This window comes from Symphalangus syndactylus, chromosome 8, assembly GCF_028878055.3.
Source record: "Symphalangus syndactylus isolate Jambi chromosome 8, NHGRI_mSymSyn1-v2.1_pri, whole genome shotgun sequence".
In the NCBI taxonomy this organism is placed as follows: domain Eukaryota; kingdom Metazoa; phylum Chordata; class Mammalia; order Primates; family Hylobatidae; genus Symphalangus; species Symphalangus syndactylus.
The window spans coordinates 71762351-71787500 of NC_072430.2; the positions used below are offsets into that span (position 1 = coordinate 71762351).

The 25150-nt window shown below is 47.0% G+C and overlaps 4 non-coding genes across 4 annotated transcripts; 3 read left to right on the forward strand and 1 right to left on the reverse strand.

The window, feature by feature from the left end:
• The first annotated feature begins 3874 nt into the window (after positions 1–3874).
• On the forward strand, positions 3875–3947 carry TRNAT-UGU (transfer RNA threonine (anticodon UGU)). The gene has a single exon. It is a non-coding gene; the product is annotated as a tRNA-Thr (tRNA).
• A 6653-nt stretch (positions 3948–10600) lies between these two features.
• TRNAL-UAG (transfer RNA leucine (anticodon UAG)) lies at positions 10601–10682 on the reverse strand. Its single transcript has one exon. It is a non-coding gene; the product is annotated as a tRNA-Leu (tRNA).
• An 11838-nt stretch (positions 10683–22520) lies between these two features.
• TRNAT-UGU (transfer RNA threonine (anticodon UGU)) lies at positions 22521–22593 on the forward strand. The gene has a single exon. It is a non-coding gene; the product is annotated as a tRNA-Thr (tRNA).
• A 310-nt stretch (positions 22594–22903) lies between these two features.
• TRNAP-AGG (transfer RNA proline (anticodon AGG)) lies at positions 22904–22975 on the forward strand. The gene has a single exon. It is a non-coding gene; the product is annotated as a tRNA-Pro (tRNA).
• The last annotated feature ends 2175 nt before the right edge of the window (positions 22976–25150 follow it).

The following is a 25150-nucleotide window of genomic DNA, read 5'->3' on the forward strand; positions in this document are numbered from 1 at the left end:
CACCCACCGTCTGGGAAGTGAGGAGCGCCTCTGCCCGGTCACCCATCGTCTGGGAAGTGAGGAGCGCCTCTGCCCGGCCACCCACCGTCTGGGAAGTGAGGAGCGCCTCTGCCCGGCCGCCCCGTCTGGGAAGTGAGGAGAGCCTCTGCCTGGCCACCCATCGTCTGGGAAGTGAGAAGCACCTCTGCCCGGCCGCCCCGTCCGGGAAGAAGTGAGCAGCGCCTCTGCCCGGCCGCTTCGCCCGGGAAGAAGTGAGGAGCGCCTCTGCCCGGCCGCCCCGTCCGGGAAGAAGTGTGGAGCGCCTCTGCCCGGGCGCCCCGTCCGGGAAGAAGTGAGGAGCGCCTCTGCCCGGGCGCCCCGTCCGGGAAGAAGGGAGGAGCGCCTCTGCCCGGCCGCCACATCCGGGAAGAAGTGAGGAGCGCCTCTGCCCGGCCGCCCCATCCGGGAAGAAGTGAGGAGCGCCTCTGCCCGGCCGCCCCATCCGGGAAGACGTAAGGAGCGCCTCTGCCCGGCCACCCATCGTCTGGGAAGTGAGGAGCGCCTCTGCCCGGCCACCCACCGTCTGGGAAGTGAGGAGCGCCTCTGCCCGGCCGCCCCGTCTGGGAAGTGAGGAGTGCCTCTACCCGGCCGCCCCGTCTGGGAAGTGAGCAGCGCCTCTGCCCGGCCGCCCCGTCAGGGAAGAAGTGAGGAGCGCCTCTGCCCGGGCGCCCCGTCCGGGAAGAAGTGAGGAGCGCCTCTGCCCGGCCGCCCCGACCAGGAAGAAGTGAGGAGCGCCTCTGCCCGGCCGCTCCATCCGGGAAGAAATGAGGAGCGCCTCTGCCCGGGCGCCCCGTCCGGGAAGAAATGAGGAGCGCCTCTGCCCGGGCGTCCCGTCCGGGAAGAAGTGAGGAGCGCCTCTGCCTGGCCGCCCCGTCCGGGAAGAAGTGAGGAGCGACTCTGCCCGGCCTCCCCGTCCGGGAAGAAATGAGGAGCGCCTCTGCCCGGGCGCCCCGTCCGGGAAGAAGTGAGGAGCGCCTCTGCCCGGCCGCCCCGTCCGGGAAGAAGTGAGGAGCGCGTCTGCCCGGGCGCCCCGTCCGGGAAGAAGTGAGGAGCGCCTCTGCCCGGCCGCCCCGTCCGGGAAGAAGTGAGGAGCGCCTCTGCCCGGCCGCCCCGCCCGGGAAGAAGTGAGGAGCGCCTCTGCCCGGCCGCCCCGTCCGGGAAGAAGTGAGGAGCGCCTCTGCCCGGCCGCCCCGTCTGGGAAGTGAGGAGCGCCTCTGCCCGGCTGCCCCGTCCGGGAAGAAATGAGGAGCGCCTCTGCCCGGGCGCCCCGTCCGGGAAGAAGTGAGGAGCGCCTCTGCCCAGCCGCCCCGTCCGGGATGAAGTGAGGAGCGCCTCTGACCGGCCGCCCCGTCTGGGAAGTGAGGAGCGCCTCTGCTCGGCCACCCACCGTCTGGGAAGTGAGGAGCGCCTCTGCCCGGCCGCCCCGTCTGGGAAGTGTGGAGCGCCTCTGCCCGGCCGCCCTGTCCGGGAAGAAATGAGGAGCGCCTCTGCCCAGGCGCCCCATCCGGGAAGAAGTGAGGAGCGCCTCTGCACAGCCACCCATCATCTGGGAAGTGAGGAGCGCCTCTGCCCGGCCGCCCCATCCGGGAAGAAATGAGGAGCGCCTCTGCCCGGCCGCCCCTTCCGGGAAGAAGTGAGGAGCGCCTCTGCCCGGCCGCCCCGTCCGGGAAGAAGTGAGGAGCGCCTCTGCCCGGCCGCCCTGTCCGGGAAGAAATGAGGAGCGCCTCTGCCTGGGCGCCCCATCCGGGAAGAAGTGAGGAGCGCCTCTGCACAGCCACCCATCATCTGGGAAGTGAGGAGCGCCTCTGCCCGGCCACCCACCGTCTGGGAAGTGAGGAGCGCCTCTGCCCGGCTGCCCCATCAGGGAAGAAGTGAGGAGCGCCTCTGCCCGGCCGCCCCGTCCGGGAAGAAATGAGGAGCGCGTCTGCCCGGGCGCCCCGTCCGGGAAGAAGTGAGGAGCGCCTCTTCCCGGCCGCCCCGTCTGGGAAGTGAGGAGCGCCTCTGCCCGGCCGCCCCGTCCGGGAAGAAATGAGGAGCGCCTCTGCCCGGGCGCCCCGTCCGGGAAGAAGTGAGGAGCGCCTCTGCCCGGCCGCCCCATCCGGGAAGAAGTGAGGAGCGCCTCTGCCCGGCCACCCATCGTCTGGGAAGTGAGGAGCGCCTCTGCCCGGCCACCCACCGTCTGGGAAGTGAGGAGCGCCTCTGCCCGGCCGCCCCGTCCGGGAAGAAATGAGGAGCGCCTCTGCCCGGGCGCCCCATCCGGGAAGAAGTGAGGAGCACCTCTGCACAGCCACCCATCGTCTGGGAAGTGAGGAGCGCCTCTGCCCGACCACCCACCGTCTGGGAAGTGAGGAGCGCCTCTGCCCGGCCGCCCCGTCCGGGAAGAAGTGAGGAGCGCCTCTGCCCGACCGCCCCGTCCGGGAAGAAGTGAGGAGCGCCTCTGCCCGGCCGCCCCGTCTGGGAGGTGAGGAGCGCCTCTGCCCAGCCACCCATCGTCTGGGAGGTGAGGAGCGCCTCTGCCAGGCCACCCATCGTCTGGGAGGTGAGGAGCGCCTCTGCCCGGCCACCCATCGTCTGGAAAGTGAGGAGCGCCTCTGCCCGGCTGCCCCATCTGGGAAGTGAGGAGTGCCTCTGCCCGGACACCCATCGTCTGGGAGATAAGGAGCGCCTCTGCCCGGCCACCCATCGTCTGGGAAGTGGGGAGCGCCTCTGCCCGACCACCCATCGTCTGGGAAGTGAGGAGCGCCTCTGCCCGGCCACCTATCGTCTGGGAAGAAGTGAGGAGCGTCTCTGCCTGGCCGCCACGTCTGGGAAGTGAGGAGCCCCTCTGCCCGGCCGCCCCGTGTCTGGGTAGAAGTGAGGAGCTCCTCTGCCTGGCCGCTCCGTCTGGGAGGTCTACCATGGAGGCCAGAAGCAATGTGGGGGCTGGACGTGGTGGCTCACGCCTGTGGTCCCGGCACTCTGGGGGGCGAGGCGGGTTGATCACTTCGGACTAGGAGTTCGAGACCAGTCTGGCCAACTTGGCGAAACATGAAGAATACAACAGACAAACCAACCAACCAACTCAGTGACAACAAAACAGGTCTACCCTGGAGTCATACTCTAATTTTTTCTATTTTCCTCCCTTTCTGATCCTTTATCCCACTTTCTTTTTCTTCCTCTTCCTTCTCCCTCTTCTTTGTCAAATAGAGGATTGAGTTATTATCACTGATCCATATAAAGTCCCTCTCTCATTTATTTTAACTCCCACCCCCATTTCTATTCCCCGACTTCCCATGTGCAACCTTCCTAATATGTTTGATACGCATCTTTTTGTTTGTATGTATTTTTAGAAAATGTTTATTGTTTTTGTATGCAAAAAAAATTAATAAAAAAATACAAAAGAAAAAAAAAGAAAAGATAACAATATATATTAAATGTCTTTTATGGTTTGTTTGTTCGTTTTTGATGAGCAAGCAAGCTGAAAACTCATCTCTTTTAAAGAACGTCAGTCATTTGTCTATCGAAACACATACTTTAAATTTTTGTAATAAAAACAGAGCCACTTTCAAACGATAATAATTCAACTATCTCCAAAGAAGCAAATAATCCAGAATTTTAAAGTTGGAATAAATAATCACTACTTTTTATTAAATAATTTTGTTATTCCCCATTTTACCCTTACAGTGACTTGCATTCCAGTCCGGGCCTGGTCAAGAAAATGTTTATTTCTTATACGTAAGAGGCACGTCCTTCAAAAATTCTTTTTATTTCTTAAACTTTATTTAGACTTAAATACTATTTACCTAGGATTTTAGCTGCATAATAGATTGATTGTTAAAGACGCACCTTTCGTGGTGGCTCCATAGCTCAGGGGTTAGAGCACTGGTCTTGTAAACCAGGGGTCGCGAGTTCAAATCTCGCTGGGGCCTTGGCAGTAGAAGTACCTTTTTCCCCCTTTCCCCAAGCAAAAGAGCAGGAGCTTTTTAGCCTTTTCAATGCTGAAACAAACTAGTGAAGAAAGGAAGCATTTTATGATCTTTCCGTGAAAGCCAGATCCTGAATTTGAGACGAAAAACTACAGCGTCGGGATCCTATGAACGATACTGGGAAAGATGTTTGTACGCTGTAGTAAGCGAGGAAGAAACTAGACTGTTCACGTCTCTGGGAGAAAAATGCTAGACTTAGTCCATACCTCTGTGTTTGTGGGGAAGAGATCTAATCTGCTGATAGCCATGACCCCCGGAGTCCTGAGCACTTCTCCACTTGTAGCCTGCTTGGTGGTCCCTTCCTGAGCTCCTGGGGCGAAAACTGGCTCGCAGATTACTGAGGGCAGCCTAGTTCTGAAGCTATGCAGATTCACCCCAAGCCGGTGGCTTCTGCTGTTTCCATTCTCACTACCTCCGACTCAGACCTCACTTCCTACTGCCTCAAGGCTGCTCCTGGGACTCAGTCAACTATAGACCTGGCTCTCTGGAAACTTCTTAAACAGTAATCTGAACCCAAATACAAAGAAATCAGGAGTCTTACCAGCCGCTACTCAATGCACAAAAATGTACACTAACATCTGCCACAGACAATTTCCGATAGCTCACCTGGTAAAGCGGAGGGCTGTAAGAACTTGCAACTATGGCCATCCTTAAGGTCGCCGGTTCGAGTCTGCTGTGTTTTCATGCTTCAGTCTACTCAGCCAACAGGTTTTCTTAATGTATCCTCCTAACCCAAAGACTGTGAAGCACTAATTTGAATTCTATTTTCAGGCAACAAAAGAACATTTTGCTGACCATGAACCTTAATTTTATGCATCATCTGTGATTCTGCAGTAGATGTGATTCTGTTTACTCACAAGGTGTGAACTAATAACGTTCTTTTTAGATTTGAATCCATCTCCTAATCTGTAAGACTAGTTAATATTGAGTGGATAATGGGTAACATCCCTCAACCTCACCCCCAAACCCTACACTTTTTCATTTCAGTGAATAATTCATACGAGACAATTCAGGGTTTAAGGAGAAATACTTTAGAAAGGCCTGCCCCTCAAAAGGATCTAAACAAACGATACCGAGAATAAGCAAAAGGTCAAGTATGCATATGGAAAATGTTCCTTCCTTAATAAGAAATCAAACTGGAAACTATTTATTAATATCTAATACTGATAAGAACATTCTTGTAGAATGTCATGGCTTTCTGGAGGACAGTTGGGCATTATAAATCGAGAACTCTAAAAAGACGTTGTATTTTATCAAGCATTCTATTTCTACTTTTAGAAATTTATTATTCAAAAATGAAAAAGGATATATGCCAAAATCTGTTTATCTGTGGGTGACTGATATTCTTTATACTTTTATGTATTTTTCAAAATGTGCCACTTGTATACATTACATAAAAAAACAGTTTCGGCCGGGCGCGGTGGCTCACGCTTGTAATCCCAGCACTTTGGGAGGCCGAGGCGGGTGGATCACAAGGTCAGGAGATCGAGACCACGGTGAAACCCCGTCTCTACTAAAAAATACAAAAAATTAGCCGGGCGTGGTGGCGGGCGCCTGTAGTCCCAGCTACTCGGAGAGGCTGAGGCAGGAGAATGGCGTGAACCCGGCAGGCGGAGCTTGCAGTGAGCCGAGATTGCGCCACTGCACTCCACCCCGGGCGACAGAGCGAGACTCCGTCTCAAAAAAAAAAAAAAAAAAAAAAAACAGTTTCTTACTTTATAAAATAAAGTTTAAAAATACCCAATGTCATTATGGTAGACAATTTTTGCAGTTTCTTACAAAACCGAATACACATTTCTCATACAATAAGCAATCACACTCTCAGGTACTTACCCAAATGAGTTGAACATATGTCCACACAGTACCCTTCACATTAATGTTTATAGCAGCTTTATGTATAATTGCCAAAACTTGGAAGCAACAAAGATATTCTTTAACAGGGGAATAGAGAAACTCTGCTATATCCAGACAATGGAATATTAATCAGCCCTTAGAAGATATGTTATCAAGACATAAAAAGACATGGAAGTAAATTTAAAGGCATATTACTAAGTAAAAGAAGCCAATCTGAAATGCCCATATACTGTATGATTTCAACTATATGACATTCTGGAAAAGGCAAAACAATGTAGACAGTAAAAGCATCAGTGGTTTCCAGGAGTTAGGTGAGAGGGATGAACATGTGGACCACAGAAGACTTTTAGGGCAGTGGAACTACTTTGTATGGTGTTACAATAGTGTATATATGTCATGATTATGATGCATTTGTTCAAACTCATAGAATGTACAGAACCAAGAGTGAATCTGGATTTAAACTACAGACTTTGTTTAATAATGGTGCATTAATGTTAGTTGTAACAAATGTACCATACTGGTGCAGGATGTCCTTGATGAGGGAGGCTGTGGGGACAGAGAGCAGAATGTAAGAACTCTCTGTACTTTCCACCCAATTTTGCTGTAAACTTAAAACTGCTCTTGGATGTAACATCTATTAACTTTTTAAAAACTTGGTGGCTTAGGCCGGGCGCGGTGGCTCACGCTTGTAATCCCAGCACGTTGGGAGGCCGAGGCGGGCGGATCACGAGGTCAGGAGGTCGAGACCACGGTGAAACCCCGTCTCTACTAAAAATACAAAAAAAAAATTAGCCGGGCGTGGTGGCGGGCGCCTGTAGTCCCAGCTACTTGGAGAGGCTGAGGCAGGAGAATGGCGTGAACCCGGGAGGCGGAGCTTGCAGTGAGCCGAGATTGCGCCACTGCACTCCAGCCTGGGCGACAGAGCGAGACTCCGTCTCAAAAAAAAAAAAAAAAAAAAAAAAAAAAAAAACTTGGTGGCTTAAGTAATTCACAGTTTAGTTGAAGTAACAGAATAGATAATGCTGTGTTGATATATTGATACTGCCATAAACGTTTAGAAAACGATATAGGACCACATTTAAGACAATGAAAAGGGGTGATCAGAATGGTGAGGAGAAACTAACTGAAGAGAGCTTCCTGAAGTTGAATTTTGAGCTACAATTTGACAGAAATATTGACGCATGCTTAAGTGAGTTAAGGGAGCTTTCCAATACGTGTGTGGAGACAGAAGTGTTGGGGGAAATGCCAGTCAGAGTGCCGGAGAGGCGTAGGGGTAGGCGATGTGGCAGGGGTGGTAGAGTAGAGCTGGAGGAGCGGTTGGTACTACCAAGAGGAACAAGAGGAGGGGACAGAAGGAAGGATAGGGGTTCAGGATCATTTTGGTGGTGCAGAGGTGATGCAGGCAGAAAAAAGGCAGGGATGGTGAGTGGCACGAGTGAGGGGAGACAGAAACAAGTCGGCATCCTTCCATCAACAGGAGAGGGAATTAACTGAAACTAAGGGACAGTGAAAAGAGTAAAACAATATAAACAAAAACGTTCCGAGGTAGTGCTCTTAAGAGTCTGGGGAATGCTAGTGTCCTTGGTGGATATAGAGAATGCTGGAATGTGGAAAATGCTGGCCTGACTGGGGAGGAGGAGTGGGAGAAGAAATGAAGGAAGTTTCAGTTCACTTTGTTTCAGTGGAAATGATGGCCTGTATGCAGCTGAAAACATCGAGCTAGGTAGATCAGGTTTCTGAGAGTCACTAGAGGGAGATGAACAGAAAAACAAAAATTAACCCAGTCTCAAGATAATGCACAGAATTACATTTCAGGAAGAAGGGAAAACAAACCGTCAGCCTGAAATAATCAAAAGGGTAAGACTCTAATTTAAAGAGAGTTTATCCAAGCCAAAACTGCGAGGATGGGCCACCTGGAAAAACCAACTCCAAAGGAATAGGGTCAGCATTCCGAAGTAGGAAAGTTGAGGTTTCATTTGTATAGGCAGAGACGGAGGAGTTTTTAGCAGGATTACAACATTATTCATTATTCATACACTATTCATACAAGGTTGGCACATAGTTACAGCCATTTGATTGGTTATAGGCAGTGTTTCTTTCTTTTTTTTTTTTTTTTTTTTGAGACGGAGTCTCGCTCTGTCGCCCAGGCTGGAGTGCAGTGGCGCAATCTCGGCTCACTGCAAGCTCCGCCTCCCGGGTTCACGCCATTCTCCTGCCTCAGCCTCTCCGAGTAGCTGGGACTACAGGCGCCCGCCACCACGCCCGGCTAATTTTTTTGTATTTTTAGTAGAGACGGGGTTTCACCGTGGTCTCGATCTCCTGACCTCGTGATCCGCCCGCCTCGGCCTCCCAAAGTGCTGGGATTACAAGCGTGAGCCACCGCGCCCGGCTGGCAGTGTTTCTTTTTGGCAAGAGTGCATTTAACATTTTTTGCAGGGGGCATAATAATCGTGGGTTTTCTGTTAGCTGGTCTAAGCAAACAAAGCAGGACAAGACAAGGGAAATTCATCTATAACGAGGGTCATTAATTAAGAAGACTGTAGGTTTTTGTTCTTGATGTCGTTTAATTCTCTCTGGTACACACAGAACAAGAAAAATAAGAAAGTGAGTTAATCTATAACCTGAGAACAGAAGTTGTAACCACATGTGACTCACTCAGATCGCAGTCACATCTCTCTGAAGGCTTAGAGCATTGTGGCGGTGGGTGGGGGAGTTCCAACAATTTTTAAATTTGATTTATTTTAATAAAACAGAATTGGAAGACAGAACAATTGCCTTGTGGAAAAAGGAAGAACAATGATATGGAAATTATGCAAACAGGGAATTTTATAAAAGTGCCAGGAAGGTCCAGTTTATCCACAGATATGGAGATATTTTCCCCCGACTAGGAACTGGGAGCAACACATGCCGTCTCTCTCGATTTCTGAGAGAAACAACAAAAGGCTTCTTTTGTGAAGATCTTGGGGGCCGAAGATATTTCTTGGTGATAGGTGGGTGAAAAGGAAGGGAACTGGTCTGGAGAAGTCATCAAAGTGAAATGGATGTTATGGGAGTGCCCGAAAGAGGATTTTGAATGAGGAGGGAGGAAGATATAAAAGGAGGGCAGAGTCAAAAGGTGGCAGGAGGCTGGGCGCCCAGGAGTTCGAGATCAGCCTGGGCGACATAGAGAGACCATTATCAGCTCCCCCGACCCTCCCTACTCCCGCCCAGCCCCTCGGCTCTACCAAAACAAACAAACAAGCAAACAAACAGCCGGGCGTGGGCGTGATAGTGCAGAAGTGTGATCCTAGCTCCTTGGGAGACAGGCAGGAGGATCGCTTGAGCCTGGGAGATGGAGGCTGCAATGAGTAGTGATGGTACCACTGCACTCCAGCCTGGGTGGCATGACACTTGGTTCTTGCACAGAGAAGCAGTTCTCTGCTCAGTTTCTTTCATTCATTCCTCATGTCATGGCAGTGAAATCTCTCCCCGAGGAAGCTGTCCGGCCAAATCCGTGAGCACTTCTGTAGGTGACGGGCTGTAGTGGCTGAAAAACGCAGTGAGACAACCATTCTGAGAAGATACCACTAAAGAGGCCCTGAGTGTATCCCCTCTAACTTTCCACAGTGGGTCAGTTTCTACGAGGGTATTGTAGCTGGGTAGTTCAGAAACCTGAACAGTCGCCACCACTGTAACCTGATTCACTGGGAAGGGGCAGGAGGGTGACTAAATCCACAACATTTACAGACGCCCCCTGGGCCCAATGAATGGAGTTAGTCAAGAATCGGCTTAGAAGTGTTTTTGAATCACAAACTCAAAATAACTGTTTACTTGTCTTCTCCCCATTCCCCATGAGGTAACGATGCCTGAATGAGAGCATGAACCTTGCTGAGTTTATTTTTTAGACGGAGTCTTACTGTGTCGCCAGGGCTAGGGTGCAGTGGCGCGATCTGGGTTCACTGCAACCTCCGCCTGCCGGGTTCAAGCGATTCCCCTGCCTCAGCCTCCCGAGAAGCTGGGACTACAGGTCCGTCCGCGCCACCACGCCCGGCTTTGGTATTTTTTTTTTTTTTTTTTTTTTTTTTTTTTTTTTACTAGGGATGGGGTTTCACCATGTTGGTCAGGATGGTCTCGATCTCCTGACCTCTTGATCCGCCCGCGTGGGCCTCTCAAAGTGCTGGGATTACAGGCGTGAGCCACTGCGCCCGGCCGCTGAGTTTTTGCTTTCTGCATCCATCCGTCCGTCCGTCCGTCCGTCCATCCGTCCATCCATCCATCCATCATGTTCAATTACAAAAGTAACGTGATTAGAACCAAAACAGGGTCTGGGCAGGATATTTCGCGAGCACAGAGCTGCAACTCCTAAAGCAGTGCCGGCCGCGGGCTGATGGGACCAATGGGAAAGTTTCTGCAAAAACTTCCTGACCACCTTATGCTTAAACTAGGTAATGACAATGATTTAATGTGAGCGTGTATTTTAGAAGAGAACTGAGCTTTCCTGATTGTGGGAACCCAAATGGTGCAGCGCAAAAACTGGGATCCAGAGAGTCAGTACAAGTAAGGTAGGAAACCGCTTTCGAGGAAGCCTCCCTGCCTAACTGAAAGATTCCCTAATTGGAAATTAGGATTTTAATTAAGAACGCAGGATTCAGAGGAACTGATGCTGTGTAATCCGGGAGAGTCCTGGGGAAGGAAGATTTAATTATCTTAGTAATTAGAATGTGTTAGTACTTCAGAATCCTTGCTGTACTAAAACGTACCACTGGCAGTGGTGGGATTCGAACCCACGCCCCCGAAGAGACTGGAGCCTAAATCCAGCGCCTTAGACCGCTCGGCCACACTACCCCACACGTTTTAAAGCTTTGTAATTACTTTCTTCATTCTCTCAGCATTTTGCCCCAGCGTACAAGCGCAAAATTCTGAATTTTCTTCGCGGAAGCAGGGCTCCAGCTAGCATTTTCATTCATCCTTAGGGATCTAAGCAAACCCAAGGAGAGGAGGAATTACTGAATTCTCACTCGCCCTGGGAAGTGGGCTAGCAGGTAATCGAAGATTATTAGTGTCAATGTCTTTGGAAGACCTTTATCTTTTCTTTAACCTAGGCAATAAAACACGGAAATTTTAAAAATCCTACTGCTGATTTGCAAGTTATTTGAGAAGACTGAAGAATAAGAACTCCTTGCTGTTGGATCGTGGTTCTGTGGGTACAAATATTGCTTAGAGTGCCATGGGGTCGAAGTTCAGGTCACTTATTAGGCGCCCTTTCGTTTACAGACCTGTAAGCCTGTCACCATGTTCAAAGGAAACTCGATGATCGCTCCCTCCTGCAGTTTGAGCATGGCGAGGTTGGGTGTAATTGCCGGGTTTCTTGTTGAGGAAGAAGGCCGCTCTCACGCTCCGGTAGACCGACACCGACGCCCACGCCCACGGTGGTAGCACGGCTCCCCAGAGGGAGGTCACATTCCAAGGGCATCCCCAGCGCAGAAAGCGTGGTTCCCTGGAGCACTGGTGCTGCTCATTCTTTTTTTTTTTTCCTTTCTCTTTCTTTCTTTCTTTCTTTCTTTCTTTCTTTCTTTCTTTCTTTCTTCTTTCTTTCTTCTTTGTCTTTCTTTCTTTCTTCTTTCTTTCTTCTCTTTCTTTCTTTCTTTCTCTCCTTCCTTCCTTCCCTCTTTCCTTTCTCTCTCTCTCTCTCTCTCTGTCTGTCTGTCTCTCTCTCCCTCCCTTTCGGCAGTATGGCTATTTTCATGATATTGATTCTTCCTATCCATGAACATGGACTGTTTTTCCGTTTGTTTGTGTCCTTTCTGATTTCCTTGAACAGTAGTTTGTAGTTCTCTTTGAAGAGGTCCTTCACTTCCCTTGTTAGCTGTATTGCTAGGTATTTTATTCCCTTTGAAGCAATTGTGAATGGGAGTTCATTCCTAATTTGGCTCTCTACTTGCCTGCTGTTTTTTTGTTTTGTCTTGTTTTGTTTTGTTGACGGCGTCTCTGTCGCCCAGGCCGGATAGGCGACACCCGTGGCAGTGGTACCATCTCGACTCACTGCAACCTCCACCTCCAGGGTTCAAGCGATTCTCCTGGCTCAGCCTCCTGAATAGCTGGGAATACAGGCGTCCGCCACCACGCCCGCCCGGCTAATTTTTTGTATTTTTAGTAGATACGGGTTTTCACCATGTTGGCCAGGCTGGTCTCGAACTGCTGACCTCAGGTGATCCACCCGCCTCAGCCCCACAAAGTGCTGGGATTACAGGCGTGAGCCGCCCCACCTGGCAGCTTGTCAGCTTTCTTAAGCTTTTGAGCTGAGATGAGGCGGTTTTCTAGATACAGGATCATGTCATCTGCAAACAGGAAGAGTTTGACTTCTTCTCTTCCTATTTGAATGCCTTGTATTTCTTTCTCTTGCTTTATTGCCCTGGCCAGAACTTCCAATACTATGTTAATAGGTGTGGTGAGAGAGGGCATCCGTGTTTCGTGTCGGTTTTCGAGGAGAATGCTTCCAGCTTTTGCCCATTCAGTATGATTTTGGTTGTGGGTTTGTCACACATGGCTTTTATTATTTTGAGGTATGTTCCTTTAAAACTTAGATTATTGAGGGTTTTTAACATGAAGCGATGTTGAATTTTACAGAAAGCCTTTTCTGCATCTATTGAGATAGTCATGTGTTGTACCATTTCTTTCTAACGGAGCAGAGGGAAAGCTAGAAAACAGTTTCAGAGGTGATACTTGGGGTCTCCCGCACCCAAAGCGGGAACCACTGACCTGCGAACAACCCCACTCACGCAAAGCCCTGGATTATGTATTATTTATATTCTTTGTTGCTGTTCCCATTTGGCTGTTTTCTTGGTCTATGGATCCAGAAATTCTCCTGGGAGTCTAATTAAAGTTGCCTAATCTTAAGTGCTCCCTCTGTCCTCCACCTCAATCACTCAAAAAACCACAACCCTTTCTCGCCTCTCCTGGCCCTAGGCCTCTGAGGTCTCTCCCCAAGCCCTGGTGGCCCAACGGGTCAGGTTGAGGGCGAATAGAGAAGAAAAAAGCGTTCTTCCCTGGGCCTTCGCGGAGGCGAAGGTCCTGCGAGTTCACGGTCACCGCTGCCAGGAGTTGGGGGAGGCGAGCAGAAAGCAAGTTCTTAAAAAGCAGCTTTAAAATAGGGCTCAGGGAGCACCGGATAAACATAGAACCCAGGCAGGGAAGCGGGGGCGGCACAGGAAAGGGCAGGGACGTTCGGAGGTCGGAGGCAGGCTCTCCTCCCGCGCCCCCACCCACTCTAGTCCGGACCCCCCGCAGTGCCTCCCAAACTCACCCCGTGTTACATCCCCCTCTTCACGCCTCGTCGCCCTCTGGCGCCAGCACCCTTCTCCCCAACCTCCAGCTCACGGGCAATCTAAGCTCACTGGGTACCCACTGTTGGCCCTGACCAGGTCTCTTTCTCCCTAGAAGGAGGAGGTCAGCACCCAAGGCCAGCAGGCAGCATCTCGTAGGTTTTGAATCCAGCAGGATGGTCAAAGATATGGCCTCCTACGCATCACTTAAGACGGAGAGATTAAAATACCCGTCGCCAGCCCCTTTGGCTGAATGTATGACTACTAAGAAATTTCACATTGTGTTTTCAAGCTTTGGAGGAAGCCTTAGGAAAAAAAGGAGTGCGAGCTTACTGCCTCCATCAGTACACGCAAGTCTTTGCCAGGGTCAGAAGTGGAAAGACTAATGTTCTTTTTAAGCTAGAGAGAATCCTAGGAATCCTGTGCCACCATCTCAGTGTGCAGGCCGGGGAAGCATCAGCTTGAAAGAAAAAAAAAAGATCCTGGGGCTCTTTACGACTTGAAAGAGCTGTGCAGGGTGAATGGGAGGGGAGAGAACAAATATTTAAAATATCTGTTGAACTATTACGCCTAGTGTTGAGCCAACAAGAGACTTAGGGCCCAGGAATGGGTCTCATATTGAAACTTTTGATGAGATCTCCAGATGAGATTTTACAGTCACATTTATGTCTCTTTGTGTTTCAGTGCTAGCCTGATAAACATACCTGCTATAGTTTGAATATGGTTAATTTGTCACCACTAGAACTCATGTCGAAATTTGATTTCCAATGTGTCAGTGTTGGGAGATGGGCCCTAGTGGGAGGTGTTTGGATCACAGCAGTAAATTCCTTATGAATGTCTTGGTGCCCTTCTCTCTGTAGTGTGTGAGTTCTGGCTCTGGTGAGATTGGATTACTTCATTTGGGAATGGATTAGTTCCCTGGGAGAGTGGGTTGTTACACAGCCAAGATGCCCCTTCTTTTTTTTCTCTCTTTGTATGTGTCTGCTTCCCCTTTGACCTTCTCTGCCTTGTTTTGACCTAGTATAGTGGCCCTCACCAGAAGCCTGGCTGATGCTGGTAACATGCTTCTCCTACTTCCCAGGCTGCAGAACTGTGAGCTAAATAAACCTCTTTCTTTCTAAATTACTCAGCCTCAGGTGTTCTATTATAGCAACACAGAACAAACAAAGACAATACTCATTTGGCCGGGTGTGGTGGCTCACACCTGTAATCCCAGCGTTTTGGGAGACTGAGGCAGGCAGATTACTTGAGGTCAGGAGTTCGAGACCAGCCTGGACAACATGGCGAAACCCTGTCTCTACTAAAAATACAAAAATTAGCCGGGCATGGTGGCATGTGCCTGTAATCCCAGCTACTCAGGAGGCTGAGGCAGGAGAATCTCTTGAACCCAGGAGTCAGAGGTTGCAGTGAGCCGAGATCACACCACTGCACTCCAGCCTGGGCAACAGAGATTCCGTCTCAAAAAAAAAACAAAAACAAACAAACAAACAAACAAACAAAAAAACGCATAATACTCATTTAAATAACCCATAGTTTCTCTACGTGTTGACTCTTTTTTTTAAATATGAAGATTCTCATATGATGGAAGTGACCTGAGCCCATTTTGATCTGTTTTAGTGCCAGATCAGGCAATAAAAGGAAGCAGTCAACAGGAAAGAACCTAGTCATCACAGCAGAGCCCTCTTTGATCCTGGAACGCTGCAGGTTCAAATTCCTCAAACTGACAGGCGTCAGAGCACTTTCTTATTAAGAAAGTACCACACTCTCCTGTTCCTGGCTGAAGTTCCTTTGCTAACAAGTGGGCATGGCTTCTCCTATTCAATTTCCTATTCAGTGTTGCTGGAGTACCTATTTCCTGCCTTGTGCTCACAGGATCCTTCAGTAGGGAGGGAGGAAACTTGGCCTGTTCCTTTCAAGGAGTGGATCACATGTTGGATTGCACAGCTCAAACAGTAAGTGCCCTGAGACCCATAAACCAGGTGTCTTGGCTTTCCTAGTAGAATGCCAAATTTGCTGCATACTTGATTGCCCAGTATCTAAAGCAAATGGATAACCACCCATTTGGAAAGATGCCTGATACAAATACATGCAATGTGTTCGTCTGGCTGGCACATGTCTATTCCTTCAGTCTTCAGCACAGAATGCTGATATTCTAGGCTCTGGCATTCTGTAATATTGTCGGAGAGTTTAACCTTGAATTTCTTGCTATCCATACCTTGTTAATCGTCCAGATGATGAAAATTTATAGATGAGCAAGAGATTTACTTTAAGGCCTTAATATGCAAAGTGTGATTGGGGGCCAGCAGCATCAGCATCTTCTGGTAGCAGATTAGAAATGCAGAATCTCAGGCCTACTGAATCAGAATCTTAACAAACTCCCCAAAAGTTAGAGTATGCATTAAATTTTGAGAAATACTCTATGTACCAACTTCTGTATCAAATGTTCTATGCTTATTTAGAGTATCTGAAAGTTCCCACTAGAATCTTTCTGGATCAGTCTGCAGCAGAAGACATGCACTACATTGCAGTGTAAAGCTCTGTTCCTAGCTCCAATAGAGAGCCATGCCCCTGGCTGGGCGCGGTGGCTCATGCCTGTAATCCCAGCACTTTGGGAGGCCGAGGCGGGCGGATCACGAGGTCAGGAGTTCGAGATCAGCCTAACCAAAGTGGTGAAACCCCGTCTGTACTAAAAATACAAAAATTACCCGGGTGTGGTGGTGTGCACCTGTAATCTCAGCTACTTGGGAGGCTGAGGCAGGAGCATTGCTTGAACTCGGGAGGCGGAGGTTGTGGTGAGCTGAGATCGTGCCATTGCACTCCAGCCTGGGCAATAAGAGCGAAACTATGTCTCAAAAAAAAAAAAAAAAGCCATCCCCCTATCGGCCTGAGGACCCCTCTATGTGCTAAAAAATCTTGCTCAAAATTAAATACTATATTTAAATTAAATAATATTTTTGATGACTGCATCAGATAGTCAATGCTTTCAGCATTTATTGAGCGCCACTTACTCTGATATGGTTTCATATGGTTATCACATTGACCATCACAGTAAAGCAAAGTACTGTGATGTACTTAGTTTTCTAGGCCGGGTGCAGTGGCTCATGCCTGTAATCCCAGTGCTTTGGGAGGCTGAGGAGGGTGAATCATGAGGTCAGGAGTTCGAGACCAGCCTGACCAACATGGTCAAACCCATCTCTACTAAAAATACAAAAAAAATTAGCCGGCTGTGGTGGCACACACCTGTAATCCCAGCTACTCGGGAGGCTGAGGCAGGAGAATAGCTTGAACCCGGGAGGTGGAGCTTGCAGTGAGCTGAGATCATGCCACTGCACTTCAGCCTGGGCAACAGAGCAAGACTCTGTCTCAAAAAAAAAAAAAAGTTTTCTAAAGTAAATGCTCAAAGTAAAAAGAGGGAAGGGAAATTCCCTTGTATTCAGCAGGGAGATTTAAGCCCCTTATTTCTAGTTTGTATTTGTCTTTACACTTTTCACTGAACTTCATTGGAGAGATGGGACAAAAAGGATTTCATGGAGTAATCCAGTGAAATCAATCACCTCTGCAAGCTTCAGGTGAAAAGAAATGCAATCTTTGAACTATGGTATGATCAACAGGAATGGAAAGGGGAAGGATATGAGGCATTTTTTATTCTTTCTTTGTGTTCATCCTTCTGGTATCATTGTCCTCCTTCACCTGCTCAGTCCCCAAAAATATTGTAATAGTCTTGGTGCTTTGGGTTTAAAAAGATCACGTCTGATGTACAATTTAATTTCTTCTTTGATTTCCCTCTACTGCTTTGCCTAGTCCCTGTCTTTAATTCCATAGTGTACCGAGTGCTCAAAACACGGCCAGCTTCTCGGTGAACACACAGGAGTGTTTATAATGGGTTTAAACATTTGAGGCAAGCCAGTGGGGTGCATCTGCCAGGAAGCCTTTGGGACTTGGAAATAGAATTTTGCCCACTTCATATCCACCAAATAAATCTGTGCTTATCATTTGATCAGGTTTGGGGAGGAGCAGAAGACAAACAAGATTATTATCCTTGCTCATTGGGAACTTGAATTTGAATAAAAGAAAATATCTTCTCCACCTTTTACAATATATACAATACAAACCTAGAAGAACGAACAAACACACAGAGACATCCACACTACAGTTAGATGGCAATACAAGTGGTAACTGATAATCACCAGAGTGAGTGTAGCCTCAGTTTCCAGAAGGTAAGATGTCTTTGGAAATCTGAAGAAAACTTTGAGAAAGTACAAATCGAGGCAAGTACGTGTGTGTATGTGTGCGTGTGTGTGTGTGTGTGTGTGGCTAAAGCTTTGCAAAGTCACGTTCCTTGATGTCTGAGATAAACAATCTATGTATCTTGGAAACCAGTATGCTTGTCCATAGGTGTTCGTGGATGTTGTTACAGTGAATAATTGGTTGAGTCCTGGTAATTGTTCCTGACCTTTAAAAATATTCTATAGCCAATGAAGCTGAAAATTACAAAGTCTTCCCCAAAGGATGACATAATAGTTTCCTTTTCTGAACAGAAGCTCCTTGAAATAGTGCACTGTCATGTAAATAAGTATCACTCATTAGACTTCATTCTTCCTGCTTGGTTTACTAGAAATTCAGTCCTACCTAGACCCTAGACAATCTATCCTGGAAAATTAGTAGTAGGGTTAGTAGTAGGGTTCTTGACAAAAATATTTAAGCTGGATCTAATCATGAGGAAGTAAGTAAATATTGAAATGAATCTTATCTGAGGAAATAATTACATTCAGAACGTGAGACTTCCTATAAGACAACTGCCATGAGAAAAGAAAGTCTAAGAGGATAGGAATTTTCTAGATTAAAGGAGACCAAAGAGATGTTACAACTAAACGCAGTGAGAAATATTGTTAGAATTTACATTATTTTAATAGGGAGTGGGTAAGTGGGGAAATCTGAATATGGACTGTGTGTCTATTAGCATATAAGGAATTACAAATTTTCTTGGGTGTGATATGGTGCTAATATTCTGCTTTTGGATAGTATATGTAAACAGGGGGATGGGGAGGTAAGAAGGATGCAGATGTTCCTAATAATGGGTGTTCTAGTTAAAGCGTATACAGTTTTTATTGTACCTTTTTAAAACTTTTCCCTAGGGTATTACTATACAAACAGACAGTGGCCAGAACACATATAAAAATAGACCTCTGACCAGTAGTAACCTACAACAGCCAGTGCAGGAAGTCAACCCACAGTGACCAGCACAGGAAGCCAGCCCATTATCTCTTTTTTTTTTTTTTTTTTTTTTTTTTGAGACAGATTTTCACTCTTGTTGCCCAGGCTGGAGTGCAATGGCGCTATCTTGGCTCACCACCTATCACTGGCTATCTCTGGCTCCCGGGTTGAAGCGATTCTCTTGCCTCAGCCTCCCGAGTAGCTGGGACTACAAGCATGCACCACCATGCCAAGCCAATTTTGTATTTTTAGTAGAGACGGGGTTTCTCCATTTTGGTCACGCTGGTCTCGAACTCCCGACCCTCAGGTGATCCACCTGCCTCAGCCTCCCAGAGTGCTGGGATTACAGGTGTGAACCACAGCGCCCGGCCAGTCCATTGTCTTTAAGCCGGACTTTCAGGAAGTCAGATCACTATCTCTACTCTAAGCAACCAGCCCAGGAAGCCAGACAATAACCTCTGTAAAAACCAGACCCAATGGCTAGGAATTTATGAATAGTTAACACCTTTCCTATTATTTGTTTCGGTTTCCAAGTTAGCATCAACCAGAGAAAGCCAAATATGTATCCCTAACATAGGATGCCCCGCTTCTAGTTAGCCTGCCCACTGCGTCCCCATGTCACAGTCTCCAGTCAGGGCACACTTGAAGGCTTCCCTTTGTCCACTATGAAGTTTTCCCACTCCCCTGCTTGCCTTTGAGTCTCTGCCAAATCACAAGTGACGCTCTTTTGGGTCACCACTTCCAAGATGGCAAAGAAAAGAAATAACAATGGTCATGCCAAAAAGGGCTATGCCACCCAAAGCCAAGACTGTTAAGAAGCTCATCATTCAAAACGTAGTAGAGACTGCACCTGTCAGGGCATTTCTGAAGCTAGGATCTTTGACGCCTATGGGCTTCCCAAGTTGCTGGTGAAATTCTGTTACTGTGGGAGTTGTGTCATTCACAGCAAGGTAGACAGGAATTAATCTTGTGAAGCTTGCAAGGACCGAATACCCCCACCCTGATTCAGACCTATGGGTGCTGCCACATGACCCCTACCAAAGCCCATAGAAGAAGGTGAGTCCTTAAGGACTAAAGAAAAACTCTCTCTAGAGAAAAATAATATGGAAATTATATTTTTAAAAAATCACAAGTAAAGGCTGCTAACTCCTTTGCTATAGAAAGCTCTGAATAGCCTTTGCTTGTTCTCGTTAACTGGTGTTCATTTATTTCCACATTAGGATTAAAGTTTTTCCGAATGAAAAGTTGAGGGGAAATGGAAGAAATACAGACAAACAACAAAAAAAGCAATTAAAAATATTGCCAAGATTACAACTAAGGGTCAAGTTGCTCAGCAGAGGAAGTGCTCAGGATGGGCCAGAACACACTGGAGCACAACCAGGTTTGCGGATGCTAAGTCTAATAAACTAGGGGGCTCTTGGGGTTTCCTAGAGTCAGACTGGCCAATTCGAGTGAATCGTGGAGTAAGGGGCTGAAAGAATGAGAATATAACATAAGGTCCTGGGACAACCTTTGATGGTAGGAGGTAGGCTGAATGTGGATAGGGTCAATTGGTCAAAGGTTTATTTGCACTGATAGAGGAGTGAGAACCCTCTCCGCAAAGCCAGCCTCTGTCTAGGAGAAACCAGAAACATCAGATCCATGGTTGTTGCCCTGGCTTCTCTCCTTGGAATACTTCTTTGAATATTTTAAATTATTATTATTATTATTATTATTATTATTATTATTATTTGACTGAGTATGACTCTGTCACCCAGGCTGGAGTGCAGTGGCGCGATCTTGGCTCACTGCAACCTCCGCCTCCAGGGTTCAAGCAATTCTCCCGCCTCAACCTCCCGAGTAGCTGGGACTACAGGCGGGTGCCACCATGCGCTAATTTTTTGTATTTTTACTACAGATGGGTTTTCACCGTGTTAGCCAGGATAGTCTCAATCTCCTGACCTCGTGATCCGCCCGTCTCAGCCTCCCAAATTTAAGTTATTCTTAAATGTATAACAGTCTATGGTTAGAAGAGAAGAAATCAATTCATGTAGGGAATAGAAGTGAGCTTGCCAAATTGTGACACGGTGAGAATGAGGGGACAGATTCTAAGAGAAGGTGAGGAGCCATGAATACCATCGGAGAAAGATAAGCAAAGAGGGGAGGAGAAATAGCAAAGAGGAAGAAGGCCGTTTGAGAGACAGTTTGCACTGCTTGGTAATTTTGCCTGTGGCCAGATCAGTCTCTCTGAAAATAATAATGATGAAGATAATAATGATGAAGATAATACTAACAGTGATGATAATAAGAAACACCTATTTCCAAAACAGGGACGTTGAGACCTGGCAAAGTTAAATAACCGATTTAGGTTTTTTTCTTTTTTTTTTTTTTAAGACGGAGTCTCGCTCTGTCGCCCAGGCTGGAGTGCAGTGGCGCAATCTCGGCTCACTGCAAGCTCCGCCTCCCAGGTTCACGCCATTCTCCTGCCTCAGCCTCCCGAGTAGCTGGGACTACAGGCGCCCGCCACCACGCCCGGCTAATTTTTTGTATTTTTTAGTAGAGACGGGGGTTTCACCACGTTAGCCAGGATGGCCTGGATCTCCTGACCTCGTGATCCGCCCGCCTCGGCCTCCCAAAGTGCTGGGATTACAAGCGTGAGCCACCGCGCCCGGCCCCGATTTAGGTTTTTTCTAACCACTGCACTACATACTCTATGTCAATACATGCCAACAATCACACATCAACTATGACCAAAAGTTTATTTTAATTTGACTTTGCTCTAGAAAAAAGATAGGCCTACTTGTGTTCCCCTGATGTTAAAAAAAAAAAAAAAAAAAAAAAAATGTAGGCAACCTGTCATTTCCTTAAGCTATGAGTTGTGTCTTTAGGCCCAAAGAGAACATGTTAGAGGTTTTCTCCAGTGAAGTGTCTTGTGTAGGCACATAGAGTATAGAGACTCAATTTTTAATTCAGTCAGTTAAAAGGAAGCTTGTAGTTCTCTTGGGAGCGGGAGACTGAGGGTTAAACACCCAGGAGTAGTAGAAGGAACAGCCCTTGTCAGGCTACAAAAGATATGTATTCATCTCACCTTAGGACAACATTGTGAGGCCTCTTCCTGACTCATCCCTAATCCAAGAAAATCTGCCACATATGCCTTATTTTGCCTATCTAAATAGAGCACTTTTCTTCCTTGAAAATGTGTAAGGTCAACAGCATCATGTTTTACGTTTAAATAATGAAAACTAAAGGAGACAATGAATCATAATAACCTTACAGATTTCTTACAAATTTTGTGATCTTGGACATGAAAGCACTAAAAAATTGTGAGTATAAGAGCAGAGCTGTGGTCAGAGGGTTTAAATCTTACTAACCAGAGTCGCGTCACTTCTTGGGGTTCCATGAATCAGTGCTTATTTTCCAGTGTTCTCATCTACGGCTTATTTGTCGTAAGAAATGGGTACGAGATCTTTCTTAGTTAAATAATTGTTTAGTTTCTGTTCACCAGCTTATATAAACAAGGTTTCTAAAAATTAAAAACAACCTTTTCTAAAAAGTCGTATTATTTTCATACCAACTATGTGTAAATCTGTGTATGTCTTCAGGGAAGGATTAAACTCTTCTTCCTCAACACCCCTTTTCCCTGTTTTCTTATACCTCTGGACCTTGGAAGAGTGAGGGATTAACTCCAGAAAGGCAAGTTTAGAGGTTTAGGGATCTGGATTGAGAAAGGAAAAAGCCGTGGAAAATCTCTTCTCACCTCCGTCCCTGGATTTTACCACCATATTAAGCGGAAGGCGTGCACTACAATTTCCTTGTCCATCAGACGCCCTCCATAGACGCCTCATATTTCCGGAGGTGTGTGTTGGGGGGGTTGCCCTTGTACCCAAAGATCTGAAATTCTTACATCAACACCATTTCCATGCACCACAGAGGCACAGTAGGCAACGTCTCAAGAGAGTATCAGGGTGAGGAACGGGAAGACAGCCTGGTAGTTGCTCTGCTCAAAGCAGAATCTTTTCGAGGGATTTACAGAGCACGAAAATGTTTTCATTTTGTAGGAGAATATCCTGGAATTTTACTCAAGCTAACATCCTATTCAGTAGCTGGAATGCTAGAAGCATAATACCAATCTATAAGATGAAAGGTAGAGAAACATATTCCCGGCGAGGGCTCCATAGCTCAGGGGTTAGAGCACTGGTCTTGTAAACCAGGGGTCGCGAGTTCAATTCTCGCTGGGGCCTGCGTTGCCTTTTTTTCCTTCCTGCCCAAGGGATTTCCACATCAGAAGGTAAGCGGGGTCGGACAACGCGGCAGCAGCGTGGCTGTCGCTTGGCACATCTGCATGTCTTCGGCAGTCATTTAGGCTAGGCGGGTTCACGCCTGCTACAGAAGCTGCCAGTCTCAATGACTCTTGGGGCGTGTGGTTTACCGCTGCTGTGCAAATAAGTACGCATTCTTGCCGATAGAAGGCACCCAAGAACCTAGTTCATCAGAAAAATGCCTAATGATGTGAATGTGCCTTAGGACAAACTTTAAGCATGTTTGAGCCGCAGCTCGTTGGTCTAGGGGTATGATTCTCGCTTAGGGTGCGAGAGGTCCCGGGTTCAAATCCCGGACGAGCCCTCGCTCTTTTCAACTCAACAAGGTATGTCTTGTTGAAAACTTCACCACTGCACTGTGCTATCCCAATATACTGTTCTTTGAAAAACTGCAGCCATTAACTCCCCAGGGATGTGAAGAAGCAAAGCAGAGAAAACCCCAGGTTATCCTTTTTATTCTCTCTGACAAACTGTAACACATCTTTCTCTCCCTGCCTACCTCTAGCAATCCTGTCAAGTCAAATAAAACAGTCTATGCAAAGTTGCTCGGAAATTTTAGCCCTTGGTAAACAAAAGGAGCTGCTTTCTTTCCTGGGTGTGAATTGGGAGCTGACACATACTAACATTGTCACCATGTGTAACTGTATGATGTGTTATCTTTTAAAAAGGGGTTTATACGTTATTACATAATATTGCCTTTTCTTCTCCTTTTCCTTTCTTTCCTTTTTCCCCACCCTTTCTGGTGTTTGTTTTGTACTGTGAGGTAGGCAATGACTTCTGTTAACTCCAGCGGAGCAATAGAGTGATGAGGGAAAGTGTATCTCCAAAGGCAAATTTTGAAATGTTAACTTTACAAATAATGTTTTGTGGATCCTTAGCAACTTTCTTTATTGTGTGAATAACTATTACAGAATAAAACGATTCCATTAGAAGTGAACTATATCCCTTCCTGGCAACAGATGGACTAACTTACCCACATCGACACTCATCATCTCTGTCTTCTGTCTTGTTTCAAGGCCCATCTTTCGCTTCTCATATTTAAGGGCAGCTCCTTCAGTTTCACATCAGATGAATTTCCCATTTCCTCTCCTTTAGGTAAGGACTTGGTTTCTGAAATCAACATTACCTCCGCACCTCCACCCCCAAGCCCCTAACACCACACACAGCAGCTATTTCCCCCAGTGTGCCAATCATTTCCATTAGCATACAAACACAAAACAGCTGCAGTATCACCAATCCTTAAAAAAAATTCCTTCTTAACCACTCTTTCCAATTCTCTTTCTTCTGCATAGATAAAAAAAACTTCTTAAAAGTTATGCATTGTGTATCTCAACTTCCTCCCCTCATGCTCTGTCCTCAACCAATTATGATCAAGCCTTTTTTCTCCACCACGCCACTTGAAATGGCTTTTGTCAAGGTTACCAATGACTTTGATGTTTCCAGATCTAAAAGTGACTTTTCAGCCTTCGTCCTACTTCATTTCTCATCTCAGGAGGCTACTTTTCAGTCTCTTTTGATGGCTCCTCCTTTCCTGACCTCTCAATATTTGAGTGTTATCTTGCTCTCCCCTTGCCCGTTTTTTTCTCTCTCTATACTTATCAAGTCATGAGGCTTAACATAGCATCGTATACTGATGATTCCCATTCATAAGCCTTGACCTAGGTTTGTAGATATACTCATCTGCTTGCCCCAGCATGTGAACGAGTTAGAGGCATCTCAGAATTAACTTGTCTCAAATGATACCCTTGATTTCCTGCCACTCTTCTTCCGATTGCTCTCCAACCACCACCAATATCCCAGGAAATAGATCCATCATTTATCCACTTTCTCCAACATCACATCCAATCCACTGTTCTATCTTCGCCTATTTCCCAACACACTCATTATCACCCTAGTCTAAACTCCCCTTCATCTCTTACAAATCCCATGATAGCCTTCTAACTCATTTTCCTACTTTTTCTCTGCTCCCTATTCTAGAGAACAGCCAGAGTTACCCTATTACAATGTAGCCCAAACAATGCTCTCCTCCACTTAAAAGCAGCTAATAACTTCTCACATTTAGAACAGAATCTGTGATCGAGCCCTTCTGTGTTCTGGTGGTGTCTGTCCCTCTGATCGCAGCTGCTTACCCCCTCCTCCTCCTTCTCACTCACTTTCTTCTAGCTATACTGGCCCTCCCACTGTTCCTCAAATCCATGTGCCTTGTTTCTTGTTCCGGACTTTTCATGTACTGTTTCCTTTGCCTAGAACATCTCACTTCCTCAAATATTTGTATCCCTCTCTCTCACTCCTTCTGTGCTCAAATGTTACCTCTTTAGAGACAACTTCCTTGACTACTCTTTCCAAAATAGCCTCCAATTGCCATTATACCCTACACTAATTTATGGCTGTTCACAGCATTTATCACTACTTAATATTATTATATGCAGTTCTTTCTTTTTTTTTTTTCTGTTTCTCCTACTAGGATATAAGCTCCAGG